The following is a 22,127-nucleotide window of genomic DNA, read 5'->3' as shown; positions in this document are numbered from 1 at the left end:
CCAATCATCTGGCATTATTTAAACAGAATTGATGTAGGGTCTACACTGTAGGCTGTACCTTTTAATAATAACCACTAAACATGCTGTGATAATAAATATTCACTTTTTATTAGAGAGCAGTATTTTCATTAGCTCTCTCTGCCTCTCACATCAGTAAAGGCTTTAATTTCACTTTGAGTAATTTTCTTTATTATCATAACAAGAAAGAATATATCTGTGAATTATAAACCAGGGCCGTGGACACTCTTCCAGATCCCCTACAGAAGAGGCTGACGTTTATCAGATTGACCCAGATCCTAGAGGCTGCCCAGGTGACCCTGTGTGTGGTCAGGCTCGGCTGGCACTGTGACATGTGCTGAAACAAGTCTTTGTGACTCTCCTGGATGTACAAGTCATCACCCTTCTTCAGTTTTATACCTCTGACTTGGAACAAACAATTCAAGAATTGCTTGTCCACAGAATCCCTTCTAAAACTGGATCGATGTAGCATCAAATGCTTATTAATTAAAATTCACGGTAAGATTAAGTAGAACATTCTTGAAAACAAAGAGAGGATTAACAATTTGTTATTCTGTTTAATATATAATAAGTAGTAAATAATATCACATGTATGTTGAAATACAAGGTCTAAGATACACAGCAGATACCAGAAGTCGCCCACAAGCGGGCGTACCCTCTACTGAGAGCCGCCAGGTGTGAGTCACAGCTTAAGTTCACAGATTAATTTCCTGCACTGGAAACTGTGCATGGGGTGGAGTCTCTTGTGCTCCTCTTGTTGGGGATCTAACTCACTACTTCCTTCATTAATTACCTGTTATCACGATATACATATGCATTCAGGTGTGTGTGTGCATATTAGAAAGGCTTTGAAGAATGACATCAGTGCTGATATCTTTTCTTTTTAAATTTGTATTTTTAATAATAAATTGACAAATTATAGTTGCATACATTTGCAGGATGCAAAGCAATGCTGTAACTTATGAATACAATGTGGAAAAATTAAATACAAATAATTAACATATCCATCACTTTGAACCGTCATTTTTTTGTGGTGAGAATGTTTGGAATTTACTCTCCTAGCAATTTAAAATGTACATTATATTTTATTATATTCATCATAGTGTGCAATAAATACCAGAGGAAAAAGCTTTATTCTTCCTGTCTGATTCAGGCTTTGTGTCCTTTAGCATCATCTCTTTCAGCCTTTGGTATCCACCATTTTACTCTGAGCTTCTTTGAGCAGACCTGCCCTAGATTCCACAATTAATGAGAACATGTGGATTTGACTAAATCCCCAGCCCTAGTATTTGTCTTCCATGCCTGCCTTGTTTCCCTCAGCATGTTCTTCAACTTTACCCATAATGTTTCCGGTGAAAAACAGTTTCTTTTTCAAGGCTAACTAGTATGCCATGGTATATGCATACATTTTCTCTATTCATTTATCTGCTGATGGGTACTTAGGATGACTCCATAGTGTGAAAAACGCTTACATGGAATGGCAGTGCACCCCTCTCTTCACCATTTCAAATTCAAAACGTTTTGAGTAAATAAGAAGCAGCAGGATGGTTGAACCACACAGTAATTCTATTTTTAGCTTTTTGAGGAAACTATAGTTTTCCACCTTGTGATGTCCTTTGCCTTATTTCGGTGTCAGGGTAATACCAGCTTCATAAAAAGAGTTTGGAAGAATCCCCTCCCTTTCGATACTTTGTAAGAGTTTGTGAAGGATCGATGATAGTTCTTCTTTATATGTCGGGCATAATTTAGCAGTAAAGCCATCAGGTCATTGGCTTTGAGACTTTTTATTACTGAATCAATGACCTTACTCATTATCAATTTCTTCAGGTTTTCTATTTTATTATGAGTCAATCTCGATAGGTTGTGTATATCTAATTTGTTGGTGGTCAATGTCCATAGTAGTCTCTTATGAATCCTTTATATTTCTGTGAAATCAATTATAATGCCTCGTCTTTTGTTCCTGATTTGAGACTTTTCTAGCTAAAACTTTGTCAATTTTGTTTATCTTTCAAAAAACAACTCTTAGTTTCACTCGTCTTTCGTTTTCTTTGTCTTTCACTTCTTTCTGCCCTGATCTTTACTGTTTCTTTTTTGTTTTTTTTCTGACATTGGAGACAGTTTGCTCATCTTCTCGTCCCTTGAGCATAACATCAAATTATTTGAAATCTTTCTTATCCTTTGATCTAGGCATTTATTGCTATAAGCTTTTCTCTTAGACTTGCTTTTGTTCTGTCCAATAAGATTTGGTGTGTTGTGTTTCCATTTTTAATTTTTTCAAGATAATTTTTAATTTCTCATTGAAGTTTTAAACATTCATTCTTTCAGTGTGGTACTGGGGATTGAACCCAGGCCTACACACTGAGCTACATCCTCAGGCCTTTCTCACTAAATCACTAAGTTGCCCATTCAGGACTCAAACTTTGATCCTCCTGCCTCAGTCTCCCAAGTGTAGGTATTACAGGTGTGTACCACTACAGCCTGTTTCATTGAATTTCTTCACTGACTCACTGATTGTTCAGGACCATGCTATTTAATTTCCATGTACAGAGGACCCTTGACTTATGAACTCGATTGGTTCCCGAGGGCTGGTTGTAACTAAGTCAATACAGCTGAGATCTGGATGTTTACCTGGGTACATACTATGGATAACAAGAGGCAGATGAATCTTCCATTAACCCAGTTAACCCAAATTGTTTGTATGCCAGGCTGGTTGTAACTTGATGGTCCCCTGTATTTGTGCATTTTCTGACATTCCTACAGTTATTACTTCTAGTTTTAAACCACTGTGCTCAGAAAAGGTACGTGGTATGATTTTATTCTTCGTAAATTTGCTAAGACTTGTTTTGTGGCTTAATGTGTGATCTATCCTGAAGAAGGTTTTATGTGCACTTGAAAAGAATGCATATTCTATTGCTATTAGATAGAATGTTTTATATATTTCTGTTAGATCCACTTGGTATAAAGTGTTCAAGTCCAAAGTTTTCTTATAAATTTTCTGTCTGGATGATCTAGATGCCCATTATTGAAAATGGAATATTGAAGTCTCAACTAATATTGTATTACAATCTATCTGTCTCATCAAATCTTTTTATATACTTAGGTGCTTAATGAATCAGCTCAGGCTTCAGTCCATGGTCACCTGGCTCCAAAGAAGAAACAGCATTGCAGAGGCATGGCAGAGAGGTAGTTGCTCAACTGTGGCAGCCAGAAAGCAGAGGGGGTTGGGGAGAGAAAGAGAGAGAGACAGAGAGAGAGAGAGAGAGAGAGAGAGGAAGCAGGAGGGTGACACTCTTTCAAGAGACACCTCTAGTGGTCCACTTCTTCTGACCAGATCCCACCTCCTAATAGCAAGTCAGCTATACCTCCACATATCCAATCACCTTTCAAAAGCTGCACCTATGAGCACACCAGGCTTTTGAGGGTGCATATACACATAAACCATAATAATAAAATCTATTCTGTCTGCATCAAGTATAACTAGGCGTCTCCTGCTGGTTTCTTTTTCCATTCCTTCAATTTCTGTCTAAGCAAGAATTTAAAAGCGAAGTAAGTCTCCTGAGGACAACACATAGTTGGGCTTTTCTTCCAGTCACTTTGTGTCTGTATTGGAGAATTTAATCGACTTACATTCAAGGTAGTTATTGATAGATATGGACTTAATATTGTCATTTGTTAATCATTTTCTGGTTGTCTTGTAGATCTTTTGTTTCTATCTTCCACTTTTGCTATTTTCCTTTGTGGTTTGATGAATTTTCTTTAGTGTTATGTTTTGAACATTTTCTATTTTTGTTTTGTGCATCTCCTTTAGATTTTTGCTTTACAGTTATTGAGAGGTTTAAACAGAGTATCATATGCTTATAACAGTATTTTAAACTGGCATGCAACTCTGAAATTTTATCATAACTCCCCAGCATGTTATACTTTTGGTATTAGAATTTACATCATTTTGTAATGAATATATATCCCTTGAAATTTTACTTTAGCTATAGTGGTTATTAATAGCTCTTTTAATTCATATTAAAGATAAAATTACTTTATGCACTATCATTACTATCTCAGAGTTTTCCAAATATGGCTCTATATTACTTGTAGCACTGAGTTTTATACTTTCATAACTTTTATGTTATTATAACTAGTGGCTTTTGTTTTCAAATCATGAGATCTTCCTTTAGCACTTACTGTAAAGCAGGTCTACTGGTGATAAGCTTTCTTAACTTTTATGAGGTTTTTTGGGGGGGATAAAGTTTTTATTTTCCCTCACTTTGCAGGGTAAAGTATTCTTAGTTTGTAGGTTTTTCCTCTTCAGAACTTTGAATATATCATTCCAGTCTGTCCTGGCTTACAGAGTTTCTGCTGAGGAATCTGCTGATGGTCCTGTGGGAACCCCATTGAATATGATGTATTTCTTTTCTCCTGCTGTCACTAGAAATTTTTTCTTTGATAGTTTGATTATTATGTATGTTCATGGTGAGCTCTGTTTTGGGTTGGCTCTGTTTGGAGACCTCTATGCCTTCTCTATCTAGATGTTGATGTCTTTCTCCAGATTAGGGAAATTGTTAACCATTATTTCTTTAAGTATGTTTTCTGGCCCTTTTTCACTTTCTTCTGCTTGAATTCCTATTATGCATATATAAGTCTCTTGATACCCCATAATTTTCATTGGATTTTTTCATTCTTTTTATCTGTTTTCCTTTTGTTCATCTGGTTGTATAATTTTAAAGTCTTCCTTTTAATGGACTGATTCTTTAGCTTGATTGGGCAGACACTTGAAGTCTTTCTATTGCAGTTTTCACTTTAGTCATTATATTCTTCATCTCTAGAATTTCTTTTTTTATTGTTCCTATTTCTTTTTCAATTTCATTTATTTATGTGTTGTTTTTCAAATTTTAATTTTCTATCTGTATAATCTTGTAATTCATGAAACATTTTTAGGGAGAGTATTATGAATTTGTGTTTGTCTTTTCATAGATACCCTTTGCCTTTGAATCTTTATTAATTTCTTTTAGAGGCCCCATGATTTTCTCAGTCTTTGTTATCCTTGTGTTCTTGCATGAGTGTGCATTTGGGGGCACAGCCACATTTTCCAGCTTTCACAATGGTTTGTTTGTTTTCTTTCTGAAGTAGGGATAGACATTCACCATTTAGTGTACCACAGTATACCATGAGTCTGGATGAGCCAGGGGCAGGGCTACCTTTTGCATTCTCTGCATGGCTGGGGTGCTGCCTTTGGTCTGAGTTTGGGTGGGGCAGCTGGCCGGGCCCTGCTGCCCAACAAGACCACTGGCGGAGCTCAGCAATTGGGCCAAGTTGTGAGGAAGGACATTGCAATCACCTCAGATCCTGGGGAATTTTCTCTGGCCAGGTGGTATTGCTATTTGAGTACTGCTGTTGGACAGGATTATGGGAGGATCTCTGGGGGTAAGTTGAGTCACTGGTTGAATGAATAAGACTAACTTGGTGCTTTGCTCAGTGGAAATGAATAAATGAGGTTGGCTTCCTGCTTCTGTGGGTCCTTGAGGTGAACACTGAGGCTGGGTTGAGTTCTATTTAAATTCCCAAATGTGGCATGGTCTAGGTATCAGGTCACTGCTGTGGGATCTGGAGGTAAGCTCTGAGGCCACACTGAGTGCTCTTAAATTCCTCAGTGTGGCTTAGCTACACCCTGACCTTTGCTGAGATTTTCTAATGCTATCATCTTCCCTTAGAATGCCTAGAAATGCTACAGAGAGCACTAGTACTGACAAATGGAAGTGCTGACCATCTGAATTATGGGTGTCATACTGTCCCAAAGGGAAATATATTCAAAGTAACTCATGCAGCAAAGGGGTTTAAGAAAACAGTACAAGACCAGTTCCCATGAGCTAAGCACAGACAGGACAGAGCTCAGCAGGCAGCCACCTCTCCCAGAGGATGCTGCTCTCCAATCTGCCCTCCTCAACATTTAGCAATTTCCTCATTTCACATCTCTTTCAAGGAGTCACCTCCCAGTATGGTGCCTGCTGTGCCTCACAACTAACACATAGTAGGTCCTTGCTTAGTTCCAGTTGTTGAGATTGTGAACATTATCTGCCTGTAGACACCTAGAGTTCAAAATGTCAAGTTGTCTGGTTTCAGACTTATAAATTGTCTTGAAGGTGAGAGATGAGAAATGAATTCCAAATCTCAGAATGAACTTAGATATATTGGGCTAATACATAGGAATAGCATTTGGAAGATTAAAAAAAAAACAAGAAGAGTCAGATAATTGAAGAGGCAAAAACCAAAGATGTCTATGTGATTTCTGAAAGCAGACACACACAATGCCTCCTGTGTGTGTGCTCTGTTTTACTTTTGGACCGAATTGTTTAGATACCAACTAGAAAGAAAGGCATCTGTGTAGAAGTGCCTACTGGTGATAATATACAATCATTCTAAAGAATGCCAATATCTAGTGAAAATCTCTCACATCTCAAACTTCCCATTTTTGGAAATAACTACTAGTAATTGTTTGATGTAAGTATGTACGTACTACACTATGTGCACATGAATTTACTATTGAGAGGATAATAGCACATAAATATTCTATGATTCTCACGTGATCTCTTCTTGGCACCATTCATATCAACACAGATCTGGCTACAAAATTTTCCATCATGTGAATGAGCCATAATTTGCTTGACCACCAGTTTTTTTCATGGACATTTAAAACGTTTTTGTTATTATAAATATCTACACAATACATTTCAATGCATGCACATTAATTCACTATTTTCTCAGATAATTCCTAAGGTGGAATGTCTGGATTGGTCTCTAGCAATCAGGAACTTGACAAGATAATGTACCCACACAAGACAGAGGTGTTCATGCTGTCATTTCAAGCACCTGTGAAAATGTTAGGCTACACAGCAAAGAGAAAATAAGACTTCTAGTCAGGTAAGTTTAAAGTGGGTAGGCTATTTTGGATGATCTGAGTGGACCCAAGAGAATCACAAGGCTCATTTGGGAGCAGAGAGAGAGTGAGAAGATGTAACTGCAGAGCAAAGGCGTGGTGACGCCATGTATTGGCTGTAAAGATGCAGGGAAGGGCTGTGCATACCCTATAGATGTTGGAAGGGTGAGAAAATGGGTTCTCCCCGAGAGCTTCCCGAAAGGAACACAGCCTGGCCAATGTTTCTGGTAGCCCATTGAGAGCTGTGTTGGAATTCTGAGCTGCTTTAGGATGAGAGGATGGCCTTAGAGGTCTTATTAAGAGTCCTCAAAAGAACCTTAATCCAGGCATGGTGGCACACGCCTGTACTCGCAGTACTGAGGCAGATCCAGGCGATCGGAAGCTCAAGTCTCACCTGGGTAACAGCAGCAAGACCCCGCCTCAAAATAAAAACAAAAGGACTGGGGATGTAGCTCAGTGGAAAAGCACCCCTGGGTTCAATTTCCAGTTCAGAAAAGAAGAGGCCTTAAATATCACAAAGGAATGACATTTAGAAGGCACTTAGATACGATTTCTGAAGGTGAGGTTTCACCCTATCACTGTTTTTCTCTTCATATAACCCAGTTCCCAGATATGACAAACTGTGACTCTGCTACATTGGTGATTGCATTCCCCTTTGTCCTCGACTTCTTGCACTGGGGACTGCAGAAGCCTTTATGCCTCTTTGCACGTGATATATGTGACAGTTCTGGCTGAGAATGGAAGACACATCCACTCATCTCTTTTATCTGCCTGGCTGAGTACATCTCAAATATCCAACTTCCAGCAATCACGAGAGCATCAGAGGCCTGGGGGCCTAACATCCCCAAGTCCCTGAGCTAATGCCAGCTTTCTTGTTACATGACAAAGTAAACTTTCACGTGTTTAAGCTACATTAGGTAGTTGTTCTATAATTTGCAGCCCAAGTGTTTCTAGCAGATAGAATCTCCGTTCCATCCTCATTCAAACCTTGCCACCCCTCTATCCTGCAGTCCAGTCCTCCCCAGCCTGTCTCCCATCTTTACTGTCTTTACCGTGGCAGCCGTGGCGTGTCCTCTCTCCTAACCCCTCTGGCACCCTCTGAGCCAAGTGGGTGGGCCTCTTGGTTTGTATTTCTCTCACTGCTTCCTGTGCCCCGCCCTGGCCTCTCACACAGAGCAGCCCTGTCCACTAGAACTTCTGCAATGAGGAAAATGTCTTTATCTGCACTGCCTGGTACAGTGACCCACTGAGCACTTGGAAGGTGGCTACTGCAACATAAATTTTAATTTCATTTAGTTTCACTTTAAATAACCACATGTAGTAAGTAGCTACCATTTTAGCCAGTAGGCCACTGGAATAGCAACTCCTTAAAGAAAATAGTAGTGATTAATAAAATGCTTTGCCTCTGGCAGAAGGGCAGGCATTAGGTACCTCACAGTTCTACACTGAGTCTTCATTAGTCCATGTCCATCGTGTCACTGCCCATCTATGTGCCTCTAGGAAGCGGATGGGTGATGTGGACTGGAGAAGTATCCTGGGCGCAGTGACAGGATAGGTGGGGACTGTGCCAGGTGCTGTTTCACAGGGCAGTCACTGTCCAGCTCCAGATGATGTTGAAGGGAGAGTCAGTATAGCCATATAGCCCCACTTTTCAAGGAGAGCTAAAAATTGGTATATTGGAATGAAAACATCAGACTTCTAAATACTGATAACTAATTCAAAATTTAAAAGAAAAGAACTCTGGGTATCATAAATAAAAGATGTTAGCCAGATGTGCCCCACAAGACAAATGTCAGATTTTCCCCAAGTCCCCCTAGGGGAAGCCTACACTGTCCCAGCTGCTGCCTGCTGCTCTTCCCTGGGGTTCTCTGCTCCAGCAACCTGGGGCCACAGGCCCATCTCAGACACGCTCTGCACTCTGAGGCTCTGTCTTTGCCTCTGCCCATCCTGTTCCTTCGCCAACACCCAGCCCCCAGCCCCCTTATTTTCATAGGAAAACCCTAACTACTCTTCAGGGCATGGCCCAGATGTCCCTTCTTCAGTAAATCCTTTGAATCTGACCCAAATCAAAAGACTGAGCTGGCCCTTCATAGAGAGCTGCTATTTCATTTCTCAGGCAGTATTGGAGAGTGTTGTTTACCAAGCAGCTTCAGTAATAATCACTGCAATTTCCAAGCACTGTGCCAGGTAACCCGTACAATTAGCCACTCGAGTGGGGGGCGCTATTTAACTTACCACCTACTCTCCTGAGGGTTAAATAAAGAGGGCCTGACGCTACTCCGCTGCCGAGGATGGGGCGTGACCTTAACCCCTTTCAGGGGTGGGGAAAGTAAAGAGGTTATGGGACAAGGGCCGGGGATTTAGCTCAGTGGTTTTGCCGCCTGCTGCGCAAGCGCAAGGACCTGAGTTCGATCCCCTGTACCAAAAAAAAAAGGTTTCAAAAAAATGTAATGAGCTATCATTCCATCATTCAGAGTCGACCACAGTTAATTTCTTGGTGTTTATGTATCCATAGTATTTGTAAAAATGCATATTGTCCTACATTATCATTTGATGTTTTTTACCCAAACTATTAGAAACACTTTGTGATGGAACTGCCTCGTGTCTTGACTGTGGACATGGTCACGCGGATGCACACACGTGCCGCGATCGCTTAGCGCCCAGTACACGTGCACAAATGGGTTCTTGTAAAATGGTGGCACCAGTAAGGCTGGTGATTGTGTCTGCGTCCGGTTGCTGGTTGTGATGTTGCACTATGACATCCAGGGTCTCACCCTGAGTACAACTGGGAGAGGCCACGCTGGGCCTCTCAATATCACTCCTCAAAGCTACACTTAAATCTACAATTATCTCAAAATTAAAAGTTTTTAAATAATTTAAAACATCCTTCCTCATTAGCAAACATTGTTATAAATTATCATTTTAACTAACTGCCTAATACTTAATTTTATGGACCAATTCTCTAGTCATTCCCCGCAGAGATACGCCACACTATGACTTGATCAGACCAGAACATCACATCAGGTTACAGGAGGGGGAAATTAGGACCCAAAGGGCGAAAGTGCTGTTTACAAGATCAGAAGAGCAGTTCACGGCAAAGCCTGGCCTAGAACTTGAGTTTCCAGACACTTGGGCCTTAGTGCACCAGCTCTGAAAAGGTTAAAAAACAAAACTTAGTCCAGTGGTTTTCAAGAATAGTGTGCAGCTGCCAAATACTGTTAAGCAGCTTGCTAGGTACTGATGCAGAAAGAGCAAAAGTCAAGTGACAGCAGTTACTCACTTTCAGTTAATTGCTGCCAAATAAGAATGTAAGCCACACTGCCACAAGGAAATTTGGGTCTTTATGTATGTAAAAATGTCAAATTTCTTAAAAGGTTTGCACAATATTCTTTAAAAAATAACTGACAGAGTCAGGCATGATGGCACACACCTGTAATCCCAGCACTGGGGAGGCTGAGGCAGGAGGATCTCTGCACATTTGAGGCCAGCCTGGGTCACATAGTGAGATCGAGGCCAGCCTGCACTGCACAACAAGACCCTGTCTCAAAACAAAACAAAACACTGGGTGAAGTCCTCAGTCGGAGGTTCCCGCACCAGCAGGCTCTTCCTGGAGGAAGCAGCAGCTCCATAGTCAGCAGCTGGAGGATGTCCCAGAGCCCCTGCTTTGAGGTGGAAAAGGTACCCACATCCCCTAGGAACTGAGCCTTTCCCTGAATGTCTGAGAATCTCTCCTTAGCAAAGCAGACAGCTCATGGGTAAGAAAATGGATGCACCTTGAGACCATCATGGTAATTGGAATAAATCAACACAAGCTTAAATATCACATGATGTATCTTACATGAGAAATCCAAAGTATAAATAAAGAGCCAAAAAAAGCTAGATAATGGGAAGTCCGAGAGAGATCTTTCTCAGTCAGGAGGGGTGAAGTGATGGAGGGAGGGGAGAGGAAGGAGATGGAAAGAAAATCAAGACGTGTTATGCACACGAGCAACCTCCACACAAGGAACTGGAAACATCATGTCCTGCAATCATGGACTAATGAAGAACAGGACCAGGAAAGCAGACATCTGATAGGGGCTGCAAAGTGGCAAATCTCCTTTCCTAAAGAATAAATTAGGGTCCCAGTTTAGTGGGGATGGCTTTGAGCAGGACGCAGAGGGCCCAGCAGCACTGGTGCTAACGTGAACAGCGCTTAGGCAGACCGCAGCCTGGAACTCAGGGGTCCCTGTGGCTCCACTGGGAAGCACAGCGAGGCAGGTCTGAAGGAAGCCCTGCACATTGCACGCTCTCATCTCAAAGCTGGCCAGCTGAGGCAGGAGGGAAGACTGCAGCGAGACACAACAGAGACGCAAGGCCAGGCAGGCACCTGCCTGTCAGCTTGAGGGTGCCTTTCGAGTCCCTGTGGGCCACAGGTGGCATGACTTGGCATCTGTCCCCTTTTGATGTCAGGAGGCTGCCATGCTAGGAACCTGAGCGCTACAAATCTGCAATGCTAAATGCCTGACTTTCAAAAGTCTGATGAGCTTTCCCAAGCAAGAATCATTCTACATGAAGTACGGTACTGCATTTCCATGAGGAAGCCTTCTTGACCAACCAAATCTAGTGTAAGGATATTAATTCACCCATTAATATTGATTTAAATCCTGTGTTCTAGGAAATGGACATAATTTAGCTTGGATAGTCAAGTCAGCGAAAACTTCTGGGCGGGCACTGTGCTCCTCTGCTAGGGCCCTGCACACTTGCTCTAGGCATTCTGTGCCTGACTCTTCCTACACACAGGTCACTGGCCAGGGACGAGATATGGTTCAAGCTGGGCCAATCAGATCCCCTTTGCATTTTGAAATCCGAGAGCTCTCGGGAATTAGCCAGTCATCTGAGCCGGCCTCTGAAATACAGCCAAATAATCTAGAGAGTAGGGCAGCTTTACTATGAATAGGCAAAGCAAAGGCCCTGTTGAAAGAACAGGGAGAGAGGGGCAGGTGGGCAACAGAGGGAGAAACAGCAGATGGGGCAAGGGGAGGAATGACAGAGGAAGAAAGAAAAAGAAGAAGACAGAGTCAGAGGCAAGGATTCACAGGAGGGTAGGGGCAGGGAGAGAGGGAGAGAGGTGGAGCGTTACCTGAGTTCCACACCCCCACTTCAAGTCATTTGAGAGGCCCGGCTGCCTAGGGGATCTATGGATAACAGAGTTCCTCCAATAGCCCCCTCTTAATCTGAGCTTCTGTTTTCTTCTGTTCATTAAACCATAAACAGCTCAGCATTCAAAAAAGCAGTGCTAGTTAAAAAGCAGAAGGAAAAAGAGCGTAATGGGAAACGTGTTGGGAGACCATTTATGGTCCCCTCCTATCCAGACACACACGCTTAGTCATCTCAGGTTAGCAGAGCCTTCACTATGGAGAGCAATTTAATTGAGCTCTGCAGGGACAGTCAACTGAAACCACATGATGGATGGGCGGAGCAATTTACTGCATCAAGGTTTGAAGGGAACAGAAGAGAGATTTGCTGAAGAGAAGGCAGGCTTAGCGGATGGAACCCAGCGAAGATGCTGAGGCTTGCTTGAGAAGGTGCCTTTGGAACAATGGGGTGCCTGTGGGCGAGTGGGTGGGGCCAGCGGGGGATGAGGTGATGGTGGTGGAACTCTGGCACCACAGCTGTCTGCCCCACGGGCGCCTCCTGGCCGTGCCGCACACTGCTCTGTCACTCCCTCCAACCTACTCATCCCTTGCTCACTGTCTAAACACACCGTGGCTCCCACACACCCTTCCGTCTGTTCCCACCACTCCCCCTCCTGCAGTCCTCCTGCCTTAGTCCTCCACAAACTGCCGGAAACACTGCCCCTTCTGGAGCCTTGCCCAGTGTCTTCGTGCTTTTTATGCTGCTGAGACTAAATACTCAACACCCACAAGTTAAAGGAGGAAAGGTTCACTTCAGCTCACGGTTTACGGAGGTTTCAGTCCATAGTCAGCTGGTTCCAAGGCAGGGCAGCGTGACAGAGGAGAAATGGTCCATGGCAGGCAGAAGGCAGCCAGCAGTGAAATAGCAAAGCAGCTTCTTTCTGTCCTTCTATATTCCATCCAGGCTACCTGCTTTTTGGGTGGTGTCACTCAGAACTATGCTAAACCAAATAATGGACTAATCCACACACTTTTAATCCCAGCATCACACCCTCAATCCACATTCACACACCCTAGATCTATCCAAAAAAGCCCCACCTATGAGCACATGAGGCTTTAGGAGGACATCTAGATTCAAACTGTAACACTCAGCTCACCCTGGACAAATTTGCTCCTTTCTTCCTTATTCTCTCCATTACTCTTGGAACTGATACCCATTCTATAACAGGCATCATTCTAGGCATTGGAAAACCAATACACAAAAATTTTTGCTTCATTGGCATTTGCATTCTGCTTTGAGAGACAGACAATAAGCATGAGAGCAAATAAATATGTAATTTTCACTTCTGATGAGTGCTATGGAAAAAATTATGCTGTGTAAGGCAGCAATTCATAGAGAAGGGATGAGGTCTTATTCTAGACCTAGTTATCTCTAGATTTGTTCACCCAACTGTAAGCTCTGAAATGGATCTTTGCCTGGCACATAGCAAGAGCTCAATGAATTAGTAATAAAAGTCTGACGTATCAGAATCACACATTTTAGTGTTTCACAGTCAACAGAATGCTCTTCCAGGTTTCATGGAAAGCTGGTGAGCTAGAGAGTTACCATTTTCCCAGTAAATGACTGAAAATTATTGTGTTCCCTGAAAAATGTACGTATCATATTTTTCTCTGACTTCACCCAGAAATGTAATTAACCAGAAAGCTCTCAGTGCTGGAACAAAACATCAATATTCCATTCTCAGTTTCATAATAGCTGTGTACACTTGGTCCCTCGTTCTGTATTCACTGCCTTCCATTATTTAATGCCTTGCTCGCCTGTCCAGACCCTGCTGTTTATCATCTGTGTGCCTCACATTCGTTTTCTAGCCACCAGCCCAGCTAGGTTCTGATGTTCAATCTGGTGCACAGGTTTTGCTGTATGACCTCCATTCCAGACCCTGGTTCATTTGGCTTGGGGACTCTTGAGGGGCTGTGCTACTCGGCTGGAGCAGGTTGGGTTTTGTTGAAAAGGATATTCAGCTCATTTCTGATTTGAGGGCCGAGGATGGGGATGTGGAAAGTTGGACATTGCAGAAGACAGGTTCTTAGGTTTGGAAGGCAGCAAAAGACACTGGCTTTGGGACCAGCTAAAGGTTGTTTGAATTTCTGCTCGGCAACTTATTTTTAGTGTGTATTGGGTATACTAATTCCAGGTTCCTCCCCCAGAAATGCAGTGGCATTACCTGGCAGTGTTGCTGCAACAATCGAAGTGTCTGTGGAAGCTCTGGCAGAGTATCATGCACATAGGAGGCAGCTATGAAATAAATGATTAGGACCCTGGCCACAGTGGTCATTTGGGCTCAGCAGACTCTCCCTCTAGACCAATCATTTCAAACCCGTGTCTGGCCGCAGCGTGGTCTCATTCACTGCCTCTCATGCTTCGCATCCGAGCAGAGGTTTGTGCTCAAGACCCCCTGGGGGCCAGGAGCCTGGAATGGAAGCCCCCTTCACCTCTTCTGCATGTGTGCCCTGTCCTTGGGCAATTGCATCTCACAGTGCCCGTTCCACAGGGTTACTGTGAGGCCAGTTGAGCTGATTTTCCTATAAATTGATCTTTTTTTATATGTATTCATTTCTAAGAGAGATTTTTTTATGTCTATAAAGGGAAAAACTAATCATTAAAAGAAACGTGCAATAAGGTCTAAGCAGTGTTGTGAAAGTTCAGCTCTCCATCCCTGCAGAGGTCCCTGAACCCGGGACCTGCCTTCTCTCCCTGCAGAGGGGATTTCCCAGGTGCTCCAGAAGAGGCTGAGCCACTGGAGCTCACTTTCTCAGAGTCAGAAGGACACTCTCGCTCCGAGACCGAGACCCAGGGCCCTGGGAGCAGCTCCACTGCATGAAGAGCCAAGCCCTGGAGGCAGAGTTAGGATCAGCAGCCTAGGCCCAAGGACACCCAGGACAAGAGGAAGGGCCTCAGACAGCTCCACACAGCCTCCCTACACCTGCTTCCTGTGTGACATGGGAACTGGGCTCTAGGGAGGACTTTTATAGCTAGAAGCAAGGATTTTTATCCTGCAAGAGACAAGCGAGTTTCACCTCATTCCCGTGACAAGCACCATCAGAGAACCTTGAGTGGCCTGTTCTTTCTCTGTCAAACCAAGCAGACCACAGCAGCCTGCTTGAGTTTTCCTGGGTGGAATGTCCTCCTCTCAGCTAGCGGGACCGTCAGTGCAGGGCAGGGAGAGTGCTCCTTTTCTGTTCTCTCTGCTGCAGGCTATGAAGACTGCTGATGACGTGGTCAGCTTGCGCCACAGAATGAGCACAGGTGGGAGACAGAGAGGAGAGTGCTGTGGCCAGAGGGACCCTTGCCGCTCTCGAAGAACAGACTCTGACCTCCCAGGACCCTGGGCCACAGCAGGACGTGGTGGGCAGTCTTGGAAACTTCCAACATGAAACTCAGGTTTGCTAGGCTTAGCCTAGTGCACAAGCAAGCCTCATTGTAACATTTTTAAACCTTTAAAAAAATTTACTGGAATAGTACTGCTTTATTTTCTCTTTCTTTCCTTTTTCTTGGTAATACATAGAGACCAGTGGGTTTCATTTTGGCAGATTCATGCATGCACATAAAATGCTTTGATCATTTCCACCCTTCCATTATCCCCTTGCCCTGCTCCCTCCCCGTGGTTCATTTTTGGGGGATTCAATGTGTGTAATGTATTTTACTCACATCCATCCCCACACTACTTACCCTTATATACCCCCCTTCATTTGCATCTTGATTATAAAATCTCTTTGGAATATTTACTAAAACAATGTTATGAACTCACCATTTCTTGTTTAATTATAGAAGACATTTAAATCATAAAATTGAGCCACTGCCAAATTCAACATTTAATTTCTTTAATTTATGCTACACATCTGTCTAAGCCATTGTCTTTTTTGGAAGACTTCTCACTTCATGTTTGCTTATGTTGCCAGGCTTCGTTGTTTTCCTAAGCTTCCCAATTATTATTCTGTACACTTACAGGAGGTGCCCAGAAAAAGCTTCATTGGTAGATGGATGTTAGATCAGCTAGATCCACTCACTGACCAAGAGACTCACTCTTGCTTGGGGTTTGTTGGTGGCAAACAACAGAACACTTCTCCTATGACATTAAATTTAGAAAGAAGTTGACTTAGAAGGATAAGGGGGAGCTCACAGAGTGCGAAGGAAATATTGAGAAACCAGTGAAGAGCAGGCCCTGGAGCAGCTCTGAGTCTCTGGGTCTCCCAGTCACGTCCTGGGGTTAAAATCTGGCCTCCCACTCTCTTACAGAGTTCCCGGAACACAGGCACAGGCTCATCTGCACAAGATGAGCAGCTGCTCTTTCTCGACAATAGCAGAGGCAGGTAGTTGAGGCACAGACCTTGTGGTCCCCAAAGCTTAAAATATTTACTCTCTGAATTTTTACAGGCAAAGTTTAGCAACCCCTGCTGTAAGTCATCACAACAAAAGGACGTCACTTCCAGGATACCATGGAAAAGCTAGGTGCTCTGTAATCATCTTTAGCACAAGTACCTCTAGTTTCAAGACTAGAATTCCTTGGAGAGAGACTGAACTGTGATCACACACCAAGACCCTGCTCAGCAGAGGGCTGGTTTTGAGTGACATTCTCATTATGAGGGCAGCATCAAGTGGATGAGGCGCAGTCCTTTAGAGCAAACCCATGGGGCTCTCACTGAGGGCTGGAGAAGAGGAGCCAGGCAGGCAAGAATGTGCTGTCCTCCTACACAGCAGCCTCACAGCAATTCAGATGTGTGCTTCAGCAAAATTGAAATGAAAGCACATGCTGAAGCCACAGAGCTCAGGCTCAGTCCCACACGGGATAGCTGGATTCCAAGGGTCTGTGATACTCCCCTCTCCAGGTTTGCTAAGTGTCAGAGATAGTCGTGGGTGAGAACAAAGCAATAGTCCCGCCTGTCCCTGACAGGCAAATCCTTCATTTCTGAATCCCAGTTTCCAGTCTTCCCCTGCCTACCTAATGAGTTTGCAGTGTGGTGCAAGGTCAGGTGTGGCATAAGTGCTCCTGACATACTTGTAAAATCGTTGAGCATCTCATACGAATAAAAGGGTACTATGAATGAAAAACAATTAGAAAAAATAAGGCATGATTAGCAATCTAAGGAGTTGGCCTGAGGATGTAGGTCAGGGTAGATGCGTGAGGCCCAGGATTTGATTCCAGAAACACACGCACTCCAAGTAGTCTGCCTTTTACAGCAGGGTTTCACTGTATGTGTCACATGCTGCAGTTCTCAAGGAGTTCTCTGCTCATTTACTATTGCATTTTATAGTCTACAAGTATTAGGACTCATCTGTTTCTCCTTCTGCATCTCAGGTGGGTGTGGGATCCTTGTGGTCACCAAGGTAACGTGTTAGGGTTTGGATCAAAATGTTTCCCCGAAGTCTCATGTGTTCAGAGATTGGGCATCTTGAAGATGATTGGGTCATGGATTGCTGGCCTCTTCAGGGTGAACCCATTGGTGGGTGGCTGAATGTGTTAGGAGCCGGTGTTTCTGGGGCTGCCTCTGAAGGGTATCGCTCTCTCTTTGGCTTGCTCCTCCTCTTCCTCCGCTCCTGGCTGCCAGGTGGTGAAAGCTTCCTCTGCCGTGTGCCACCCACCATGATGTTCTGCTTCAAAGCTAGCCAGCCAGGAACTGAAACCTCTAAGCAGTGGGCCAAATCAATCTTTCTCCTTTAAACTGGGCATGCCAGGAGTTTGGTCTCAAGGATGGAAAGCTGACTACTACTACAACATGGTAAACTTAGACAGTAATTGGACTTATAAGATCCTAGGGAATAATACTGACTTCAATGTGTCTATTTTTTCTTGGGATAGAGGTTTCTCAATGTCAGTTCCTTGGAAGAAATTTTCAAAAACTTCCTGCAGATTAAACTCTGCTGAATATCACAGCCTACTTAGCTATGCCTTCCCAGCTAAGTGTCACCCATATCACCATAGCAACTGACTTTCTCCTTACTCAGAGACAGCTGTTCACCTGATAACAACCACAGACTTCTAATATCATGCCCAGCATCTTGCTCAGAATAATGTATTTCATTTTCTCAGTACAAGGTACTTAGTACCATTTCCCGTATGGGAAAACGAAGGCCAAGAGATATTACAGAACAAGCTCAAGGTCACAGAGTCTGGAAGTTCCAGCTTATGTTCAAACTGCCACTGGTTCACGCGGGAGTTCTTTAAAGAACTCCCCAAGTCTCCCGAAACCCTGGCCCACAGACAGGTACCAGAGTAGAACCTACCTGTCTGTACACTGGTCCAAAGCAGGTTGCACAGCAGGAGGTGACTGGTGAGCTGATGAAGTTTCGCCAGTATATACAGCTACTTCCCACTGCTTGCATTACGGCCTGAGCTCCACCTCCTGTCAGATCATTGGTGGCATCAGATTCTCACAGCAGCAGAGCCCCTACTGTGAACTGCACATGTGAGGGACCTAGTTGTGGGCTCCTCCTGAGAATCCAATGCCTGCTGCTCTGAGGTGGAGCTGTGGTGGTGATGCTAGTGCTGGGGAGCAGCTGCAGATGCAGGTGAGCATTAGCAGAGAGGTTTGACTGCACAGAGATCATAATACATTCATTATTTGCAGACTCAGATCAAACCCTATCAGTGAGTGGCAAGTGACTATTAAGCTGCATCTGGTGGCAGGCTTTACAGTGATGAGTGAATCAATGGGAATATCCAGTTGCAGAAAAACAAGCTCAGGGCTCCCATGATTTTGCATCATGGTGAATTATATGATTACTTCATTATCTACTACAATGTAATAAGAATTGAAATAACGGGCAAAATAAACACAATGCATTTGAATCGTCCCAAAACCAACCCCCTCACATCTGTGGAAAATTTGTCTTCCAGAAAGTGGTCCCTTGTACCAAAAAGCTTGGGGACTGCTGTTCTGAAGGACAAAGCTCAGTTATTTAAGTCCCCAGCACTATCAAATAAGGGAGAGTACCAGTGTTACCTAGACCAGAAAAACAATATGGAAAATTATAAGATGTTCTGAGTCAAGTCATTTTCCTTTAACTCAATCATAAAATAGGATTAGAAAGAGGAATCATTCCATCACCAGGTTGGTACCTACTGAGAGGAAAATGTAAGGAGTTATAATTATTTATCACTCCTACATGTACACTCAACAGGCCTAAGGAGGGAAACATGTTTGACATCCGTATTGTTTGCCTCTGCCTTCAAGCTCAGTGCCTAGTAGAGCTTATACTTGACCTCTACAGCTAGCCACATTTTTCACCATGTCTTAACACACTGTTCTTTGGTTTGGAAGGAAGGGATAGAGGGAGGGATGGAGGAAGGAAGGAAGGAGCTCCACATTTTCCTTCTCTGCTAACAGTGCAACACTGCATCTCTCTGCAGATGCTGCCCTACCATTAGACCAATGATATATGGGTGGCCTGGCAACTTGGATACCAGTTTTCATAGGAAATTTAAAGGTCTGATTATGGTCTGAAAAGAAAGCCACTCACCCAGGCAATCATGAGCTTGGCAGCTCAGCTGTGCTGCAGATCTGTGCCTCTCCACCCGACCTGTGCCAGTGGGTGCTGGGAAGTGGAGGCCGCCCTCTCAATGACTCTCTAGCCAGCTGTCTCCTTGATAGCTTCCTTGGGATGTCAAATCCAACATGCCACCGTGGTGTATTTTTGTTTCTCTTACAAATTTATTTCGGCTTCCCCATTTTTAAAATAGAAGAATCAGGGTAGTGCCCGTGAACAGAGAGCAAGCTGCGGGCACTCAACATGGCGGCATCGAGGGTGGTGCCTGCTGGACTCAGGGCAATGGGGATTACAGTGGCTGGGCCAGGCCCAGCCATGGCCCAGGCAGTGGAGTGAGAAGGAAGAAGGCCCCAGGCCTCTGGCCACTGTGTGCCTGGCCATCTACAATGTGGTGCTGACGGCAGGGTGGCTGGGCATAGCAGTTGGTCTGGTCAGAGCCTATCTGGCTAAAGGGAGCTACCACAGCCTTTATTACTCAATAGAAAGGCCTTTGAAATTCTTCCAAGCTGGAGCCTTACTGGAGATTTTACATTGTGCTATTGGGACTGTTCCATATTCTGTTCTCCTGACTTCTTTCCAGGTGATGGCAAGAGTTTTTCTAATATGAGCCGTAACACATAGTGTCAAAGAGGTGCAGACTGAAGACAGTGTCCTCCTGTTTGTTACTGCCTGGACAATCACAGAAATTACCCGTTACTCCTTTTATACATGCAGTCTGTTAACCCATCTGCCTTACCTCATCAAATGGGCCAGGGACATGCTTTTCATCGTACTGTACCCGATGAGCGTGTCAGTTGCTCACAATATGTGCAGCTCTGCCCTTTGTCACACAGGCTGGCCTGTACTCCATCAGTTTACCTAGCAAACACAATTTCTCCTTTGACTGCTATGCATTCCTAATTCTGATAATGATCCCCTACCTTCCACTTTCCCCAGTTACACTTCCACGTGACACACCAGAGAAGAAAGGTCCTTTCTCCTACTGAAGGACACAAGAAATCTGAATAGTTCCTGCTTCCTGCACCATCCCCCCAAACCAGACTTTTCAATGATCAAAAAATACTGCAGACTTTTAGAGATCCCAATACATTTCATAGAAAAGAATTAAGAACTATTTTTAAAATACTAAAAAGAAAACAAAACAAAAAAAATCCGGTGTCACATGGGCCTGGGGTTTTATAGAAAAGAAAAATTTAAAAAGCTATTACATTAAATGTCCTGGCCGGTCCATTTCAGCATGCTCTTTCAACCGGAAGTCCTCAGTATTACAATGGCACCAGACAGGGATTCGGCATCTCTTCCTCGCCTGTCCGTCCCGTACCGTAAAGAGAGACCTATCACACCGACTGCTTGCGAGCACAGTCCTTCCGAGGGAGGAGCGTGTCCCAGTGTGCATCCAGCTTGCAGCAGAGCTCGGTTGGGTCTGCAGTGTGTTTGGTGCTCCCTTCTCGCAGTGCTTGGCTGCATGCTGGAATCTCTCTGCATTTCTGAAGCGGCAAACTTTGTTCTCTGGAACACTCTGAAGTTGTGGCTGGGACTTAGCCCCTCCTATCCAGAATGAATTATAAAATGGATATGCCCGAGAAGCTTTGGGGTAGTGCCCTTAAACAGAAAAAAAACTAGAAATGCTTTGTTTCTTTTCATTGGAGTCATTGTTGCCTGCCACTAAGAAACATGCCTGAACGTAATCAGTATGTGTGTGTTGTAAAGAATCTACCTTGACTTGGAGCTTGGCTCTGACTGTTTTAACACGTGGCAGTTCTCTGAGAGGTGAAGCTCAACAGCTGGTAAGTGGCAAGTACCTTTCACAGGACTGCTGTCAGAGCACCTCTGAGTAATGTATTTGCCAATAGCTGTTCTCATTTACGGACTCCAAGCCCATCTTGTCACATCGGAGCAGGGAATCTGTTATTTCAAGTACATGGAAGGTGTTGCTTTAAAAATGTCTGGAAAAACATTCAGGAATGGCTTTCTACAGCATTATTTTGTTTTTTCAGTACTCGCTGTCCTGTTTACTTCCCTTGACTATGGACAGCACTAATCCCCAGCAAGTGCTGAGGAGTGGCGCGTGTTCTGGAGGGATAGCAGCACCGTCCTGGCGTGTGGGAGAGCCATGAAATGACTTGGTCCTTTGGACGTTGTCCAGTTAGCATCACCTCTTCATGCTATTTAACTGCTCACCTCACCTGTGCATTTAAAGCCCCTCAAGAAAGGGTTGGATGAAAGAGTGAAGTGCAAGTTCAGATGTGCACTCAGTTTTAAACACAGTATCTTCTTTGTGGAGCCTTCTTCTTTTTTTTGACCTTTAAATCAGGCTTAGTGAGTAATTTAAAACACAGTTGTTGGGCCAGGGATTTAGCTCAGTGGTTCCACTGCCTGCCTCATAAGTGGAAGGACCTGAGTTTGATCCCTGGTACCAAAAAAAAGAATAAAATACAATTATCAATAGCAGAAGAATGTCATAGTGAAAAATTAAATTTTAAAATGCATATTTTCACAGGAACTTGAAAATCTAATCTAA

At 43.7% G+C, this 22,127-nt stretch overlaps 1 long non-coding RNA gene and 1 pseudogene across 1 annotated transcript; both read left to right on the top strand.

The window, feature by feature from the left end:
* The first annotated feature begins 417 nt into the window (after positions 1 to 417).
* Positions 418 to 7,845, top strand: LOC110347077 (uncharacterized). The gene is made up of 3 exons (XR_002391451.2): positions 418 to 516; positions 6,775 to 6,930; positions 7,550 to 7,845. It is a non-coding gene; the product is annotated as an uncharacterized LOC110347077 (long non-coding RNA).
* A 12,344-nt stretch (positions 7,846 to 20,189) lies between these two features.
* Positions 20,190 to 20,614, top strand: LOC101711683 (very-long-chain (3R)-3-hydroxyacyl-CoA dehydratase 2 pseudogene; annotated as a pseudogene).
* Positions 20,615 to 22,127: the final 1,513 nt, after the last annotated feature.

This window comes from Heterocephalus glaber, unplaced genomic scaffold, assembly GCF_053883595.1.
Source record: "Heterocephalus glaber isolate CG9 unplaced genomic scaffold, H.glaber_assembly_v1.0 deba00001472, whole genome shotgun sequence".
Classification (NCBI taxonomy): domain Eukaryota; kingdom Metazoa; phylum Chordata; class Mammalia; order Rodentia; family Bathyergidae; genus Heterocephalus; species Heterocephalus glaber.
The sequence above is the reverse complement of the archived record's forward strand: the minus strand, read 5'-3'. Positions and strand labels throughout refer to the sequence as shown.